Here is a 6,487-nt window from a genome sequence, read left to right as displayed (position 1 = left end):
CGTGGGCTGCTTCCTTTCTGCACAGCTGTACCTGATGAGGACTGTTTCTCCATCCAGTGAAGACCCTTGAAAAATCCCTCCATAAACATAAATCTTTATTTTTCATGATGTTATCTTATCATAAAAACAACACCACAATAAAAAAATAAAATGAGAATCCAATCCAATAACGTTGCCCCGCAGCCCATACCTTAATAAAAATTAATGTTTCTCTTCATTCCAATGATTCATGTCCATATGCACCCTGAGGTTTTGCATATAAAAGATAAAACATTAAATAGTAAATAACAAGTCGTTTGTTTTTTTCTCTTCGTAACAAATGTGTTTGCCGGGAAGGGCATGCGGGGACGGATGTGAGAACGAGCAGAAAGCAGGAAGGGTGAGGGTCATGGAGTCGGCAGCTGTCATCAGACGGCCGGGACTGAAAAGGGGTCCCTGCTCTGCCCACCGGTCACGCTTGAAGGACCCCCACCGGCAGCTACAGGACCGGTCACCAGAGTCCCTTGCAATGTGGCCAGCAGCCGGCCGTCTGAGACCCCGTGGCCTCCGTGCTCCCGCTACATTACAGACTTGGGTGGGTGAAGCGCGGTCCTAGCTGAGAAAAGTTCACCGCCCACAGCTGAAACGTCCCCCTGCATGCACCCCTTCTCTCCTCACCCGTACCTGCTCCGGACCGGTCATTCGGCCAGCGGGCCATTCGAGAGGACTAGAGGCTAATTCTCATCCTTTCCAGGAAAAGCGGTTTCCAAGTCCCCTTTTCTCCAGCCCGCGGTAGCCGGCAGCAGCTCAGAGCCCAGGATGGCGGGGCCCCGCTGATCCCGCAGCCTCTCCCTGCGCTGCTTCTGGGCTGGAGCTTCCCTGGGAGAGGCTCCCTCTGGCCCTGTGCTGTGGTGTAGACAGCAGCCTGGCAGTGCGGATGCCGCCCGACACCCACTTACCCACTCACCGCTCCTCTCCGCTTCACCCCAGAGTCCAGCCTGGCTCCGTGGACAGTCCCCCATGCAGGGGGCGGTGGCCCGATGCCTGGCTCCACGCCCCACTCACAGACCTGCTCCGGCCTCCTCCCCGGGACTGGCCCTTCGTCTCCTCTCCAGGCCAAGTCTTCAGCATGACTCACCCCCTAGCTCGACAGGGGGTCCCACTGGAGCCCCCAGACTCCTCGGAGATGCGGGGAGAGGCAGGAGGGGGTACAAAACAGGGAAGGGGTATAACAGTGGCCCTCAACCATCTCCGAGGCCCCGTGGCCAATTCCAGATCATCACAGACCAAGTCAGAACAGTGAAGCATTAGCCTCAAGAAAGGGGTAAACTTTCCACACGGCTCCAGAACTCAGAAATATCCCAGAGTGTTCTACAAGGACCTTTTCATTAGGCTCCCGGCACTCTAGAATCTCCCAAATAATGCTGACACAAGACACATGCACACAGGCAGACGCTCAGAGACACACAGAGACACACACACTAACACTTCCGTCAGATTCCATGCAGTTATATGTCTAGAAATTGCAATATTCCATAAGGAATAAGAAATTAAATGCTTCTGACTGAATGGAGGAGGCATGAAGGGGTGGGGGGCATTCGCTCAAATACAAGACTAAGTGTTAATTTTGCTCAAGGGAACCTCAGGCCCTGCCGTCCGCATCGCCCCGGGCGGCCCGCCGTCCTGCTTTCTGTCCCCTGCTCTCCTCCTTCCTTCTCTCCTTCTCTCCCTCACCTAGAAGACAAGGGTGTCTCGGGCACGTGGCCATCAGTCTCCTCGGAAAACCACCTGACTGTCTTGAGACACAGCTGGCACTTGGGAACATGGGCCACGGAGGAGAGGACGGCGGGGCTGACCTGGACCTGGGCGGCAGAGGCTGTCCGTGGGGCAGGCTGGGGGACCCCTCATGTCCAGGGCCAGTTTGTCACCAAAGGGTAAATGAGTATGTGTGACAGAGTGGCCTGTGTGTCCGGGAGCCCCGGGGCATCCCCTGGTGTGTGGCCACGTGTGCACGTGTTTGTCGTGAGTGGCTCTCGCGTGTGAGCATGTGTGCAGCGAGTGTGTGAACACACGTGTGGAGACCGTGAGCAATCACACGCATGGAGAGTGTGTGATGTGCGCTTGAGGGTGACTGAGGCCGCAGCCGTGTGCGTGCGATGCGTGGGGGGGAGGCTGCAGGTGGAGGGGTCCGGGTGTCCATCTCCAAGCCGGGGAACCACCGCACCGCGGGACGGGGGATCAGAGAAACCTCCCCTTCTTGAGCCCTGTGCCCTAGCACGTTGGCAGGTCATCAAGGCCTGGTCATGAGGGATCCCCCAGCCTGAGAACAGCAGAGCTAAAGCTAAAATCCATCGAGAGAAACCACATGGAGAAGCAAGGGCAGAGGAAAGTCCCCAGCGGCCGACCACAGGCCCTGAAGACCAAGTACAGTTAGCAGATCACTTAGGGGTGAAGGGACAAATCAGATTCCTTCATCAGGGGCATGGACGCACCTACCAGTGACTCCCGGGGGCACGGAGTCCCCTGGCTCTGGCATCGAAAGAAGGGATCAGACCGCAGCCTGCCTCACCGGAGCTATGGGACCTGTTCTAATCGGCCCACGCAGCCGGGCCACCTCGGAAACTAACCAGACTTCCCTCAGACAGTGCTCAAGGGAATGGGCTCAGGTCCACCAAGGCACTCTGACCATCACGTGCTGGGTAATCGCTAGTCCCCGTTTCCAGAAAGGACCTGCTACTGCTCCTGACAGAGCGAGACAACCGACCCGTCTAGAAGCCTAAGAACCTAGAGGAGTGACCGAGAGGCAAGGCAGCGCGGCGCGCGGCACCGCAGGACATACGACATCCATGAGTCCGCAGCACGTGGTGCTTGTACCATATACGGCGAACGCACAATACACAAAACGTGGCAGGGATACCGCTTTGCCGTGCCGTCCAAAAACAGAGCGTTCCTAGGAAAACATTCGTAAGCCAAAATGGCATAAAGCAAAGAAGAGAGTGCCATTAATTTCTATGGGAAAAGGGCTGAGCATTCCCAGACCCCCAAATCACCTCTCTTACTTAGGCTTTTCTGACACCTTAGAACACCTCTTGCGAACAGATGCACAAAATAAATGAAATAAATCACAGGTGCTCACAGACACAGTTCAAAGCTCTGGGGAGCTGGATGCGGGGACAAGGAGTGTGGGTCCCCAGGAAGGTGCTCGGCTGGACCCCTGGCCCTGTTTTTCTGATTTCTTTCAGTTAACGAGAAAAAGTACTAATGTCCCTCCTTCATTAAGCAGGGAACCTCTGCACACTCTCCGACGAAAGTCTGCACCTGGCGGGCAGGAGCAAAATGCGAGGGGTGGGCAGAGGTGTCCGGAGAGACACGGCCAGGACAGGGCCACCAGCAGGACATGGAGCTTCAACGGTCTCGGATCGGGGAGGCAGCCAGGGCCACGGCGCCATCTGCAAGAATCGAGGGTGTGACTCTAGGAACAAGTCAACTCTCCCGGCAATGTTGAGTCGGCCTCCTCCCCGCAGCCCTCCCAGGAGCCCAGCTCGGTCTTCAGGCCACTGCTCCCACCGCTGCCGGTAAGGAAAATCCACGGAGGCCTCACCTGCACACAGGTGAGCCGGCTGGTAGGAAAACACACCCTGCTCTTTTCCACTCCGGAGGAAGAACCAGAAAGGACCCCAATCCCTGCCACCGCAGTGGGGGAGGGCCAGGTTCAGAGAGGCCAGCACTGGGCCACAAGGGCTCCCCAAGGCAGACCACGTTGGGGAAGCCAGAGTTCAAGGCCATCTGGGGCGGCAGGGAGGGCGTGGGCTCTGACAGACACAGGTGCCCAGGTGGAAGGCGGGATGAGAGACAGGAGGAACACACGTAGCACCTCAACCCCGAAACTTGCTGTCTCCCAGACAGATGCCATTCTCACGGGGCCCAATCACGGGGCCAGGCCAGCTTCTGTATTTCCGGATGAAAAACTTTCTTCTTCGATCAGGTCTGCACGACCTGATCAGAATCCAGACTCCTGGGGCTGGGACCATGGAGGCCAAGGATCAGGGCCGCCTCAACAACAAGAGGAGGCAACATCAGGAACCAACCCAACACGTGCTGGTTATTCTCACCGACTTCCATGGACCAGAGGCTGCCCCTCACTGTTACCAACTTTCCAAAAACACTGAGTCCTTTCTCGAAAAGTTCCCCCAGGGTCAGGATTCTCCTTCAAACCCACCTAACCTCCTCATGGCCAAACTACCCTGACTTGGCGGGAGGGTCCCACAGTGACCAAGGGAGAGCAGGTTTCCTGCTTCTGAGGTTCAGAGCACAAACACCCTCCTGGGCCAAGCCTGCCCCAAGGCCAGCTTAATTGGAAATGACTGACAGAACATTCTAGACACCCAGAGCTCTCAGGACAGCACTTGATTCTCATCAGGGTCTTGGGTGTTGAGTTCCCCCATCACGGTTGAGGTGGGCACATCATGAACTAGGTAAATCCATTTTCCTCAGGGATGGGAATCCAGGCAGCTAAAGGAATTTACCACAATAATGGAGAAACTGGACACAATCGTCACACTCAGAAATCCCCAGAGACCCACGTTCGCAGTGATGGTTTGCCATCAACAGCCATCGGGGTTGGGAGGATGTGGGCTGGTGGCAAGTTTATGGTTACAGAACCATAAAATGGGTAGAATCTTCATGTCTGGAAGAACACTGCATGGAGAAAAAAAAATTGAATGAGGTTTTTTTTTTTTTTTTTGAACTTGGAAACTATGTCATATCTCTCTGTGCTCTTTAAACATTTCACAATTCAGAGACCACGAGCAACAATCCCTTCAATATAGTATGCCTCGTTATTGTTTTATTAAAGATAATTTTTGAAACTTCATTTTCTGAGAAGAAAGGGATGATGAGAAATATGCAGTCCACGTTGAGAACAAGGAGTCATTCTTCAATTTAATTCTAAAAATCAAACATAGCAATAAAAGAAGGTAACTTTACCCTCCCCTGACTCAGGAACCATTTACCTAGACCCTTTGCTAAAACATTTCAAAACATCTGTGGGAGTGGAAGCGTGCTTTCCTGGTGACTGGATCTCCACACACTCCTGAAGGCAGTGCCAATTGTCACAAACTTTTCCAGAAGCAATGGAACCATGTGTATACCACACAATGTTCTAACCGTTTGACCCAGAAATGAATCTACTGGGACCCCGCCCTAAGGAAACAGTTTGGAAGAACTGAAATGCAATACGTTCACTATAGAGGCACCTGGGTGGCTCAGTGGGTTAAGCATCTGCCTTTGGCTCAGGTCATGATCTCAGGGTCCTGGGATCGAGCCTAGTGCTGGGTTCTGTGCTCAGTGGGGAGTCTGCTTCAGATTCTCTCTCTCCCTCTCCTTCTGCCCCTCCCCCTGCTCATACGCATGTGTTCGCTCTCTCGCGCTCTCTCAAAATAAAAAACTGTGTGTACCCAAACCATGGAATATTGTGCCTCTAATCACAACCGTGATGAAGATAAACATTTCGGATATATTAGATGACTGAATCAAGTTACAAAATGGATCTTAGTCTGACTCCCGTTTTGTAAAATTATATATTTTGTCTTTAATTTTAATGTCTTAATTTTTTTCTTTTATATAACAAAAAATATTTGAAAATGGAAGGTGAGCCTAATAATTGAGGCATACAAATATCTAAGAGTTAAGAGCTAGAACTATAAAGCTCTTAGAAGAAAACATAGCTAAACATCTTCGTGACCTTGGATGGGGCAATGGTGTCTCACATGTGACAGCGAGAGCATAAACAAGCAAAAAAAAAGGTAAATTGGACTTCATCAAAATTAAAAACATGTGTGACAAAAGACACCAACAAGAAAATGGAGAACCCACGGAACGGGAGAAGATATTTGCAGATGGTGCATCTGTCAAGGGGAGAATACCAGACTATATGGAAGAACTCTTACAACTCGAAAGTGGGCAGAGGGTCTGAGCAGACATGTCTCCAAAGAAGACATACAAATAGTCGCTAAGCGCATGAAATCGTGCTCATTAACATTCGTCAGGGAAATGCAAATCAGAGTCACAATGATGGGGGGGCAGGTAACTGAGGGGTGGGAATGAGTATAACAGAATGAATCATTCCTCGCAGGTCATTTTGACCCCAGATAGCAGATGCAAAGACTCTATACCCTCGTACTTTTGAGTTTCTCACTGACAGCCACAGGAAGGCCCGGAGCTGACCTCAGCAGGGAGTGAACAGAATGCCCTCTCCCTGGGTTAACACAAGGCAATGTTCGCACAGAGATTTCAGATCTCTTGACCTGGCGGGGGGGATCACATTGGTGTAGAGAAAATGGGGACAAACACTAGGTTTAAATACTCTAAACGAATTCAAGACTGAGATCGTCAAGTGGGACTTTCCAAATCTGATTTTTTTTTTTTCATCATAAACCCACACTCTTGACTGGAGTGATTCTTGGGAGGACAGTACAGCTGCTGCGCGTGCGGGTCCTGACCCCCCAGC

This window comes from Neovison vison, chromosome 8, assembly GCF_020171115.1.
Source record: "Neovison vison isolate M4711 chromosome 8, ASM_NN_V1, whole genome shotgun sequence".
Taxonomy (NCBI): Eukaryota; Metazoa; Chordata; class Mammalia; order Carnivora; family Mustelidae; genus Neogale; species Neogale vison.
Note: the sequence above shows the minus strand (reverse complement) of the source record.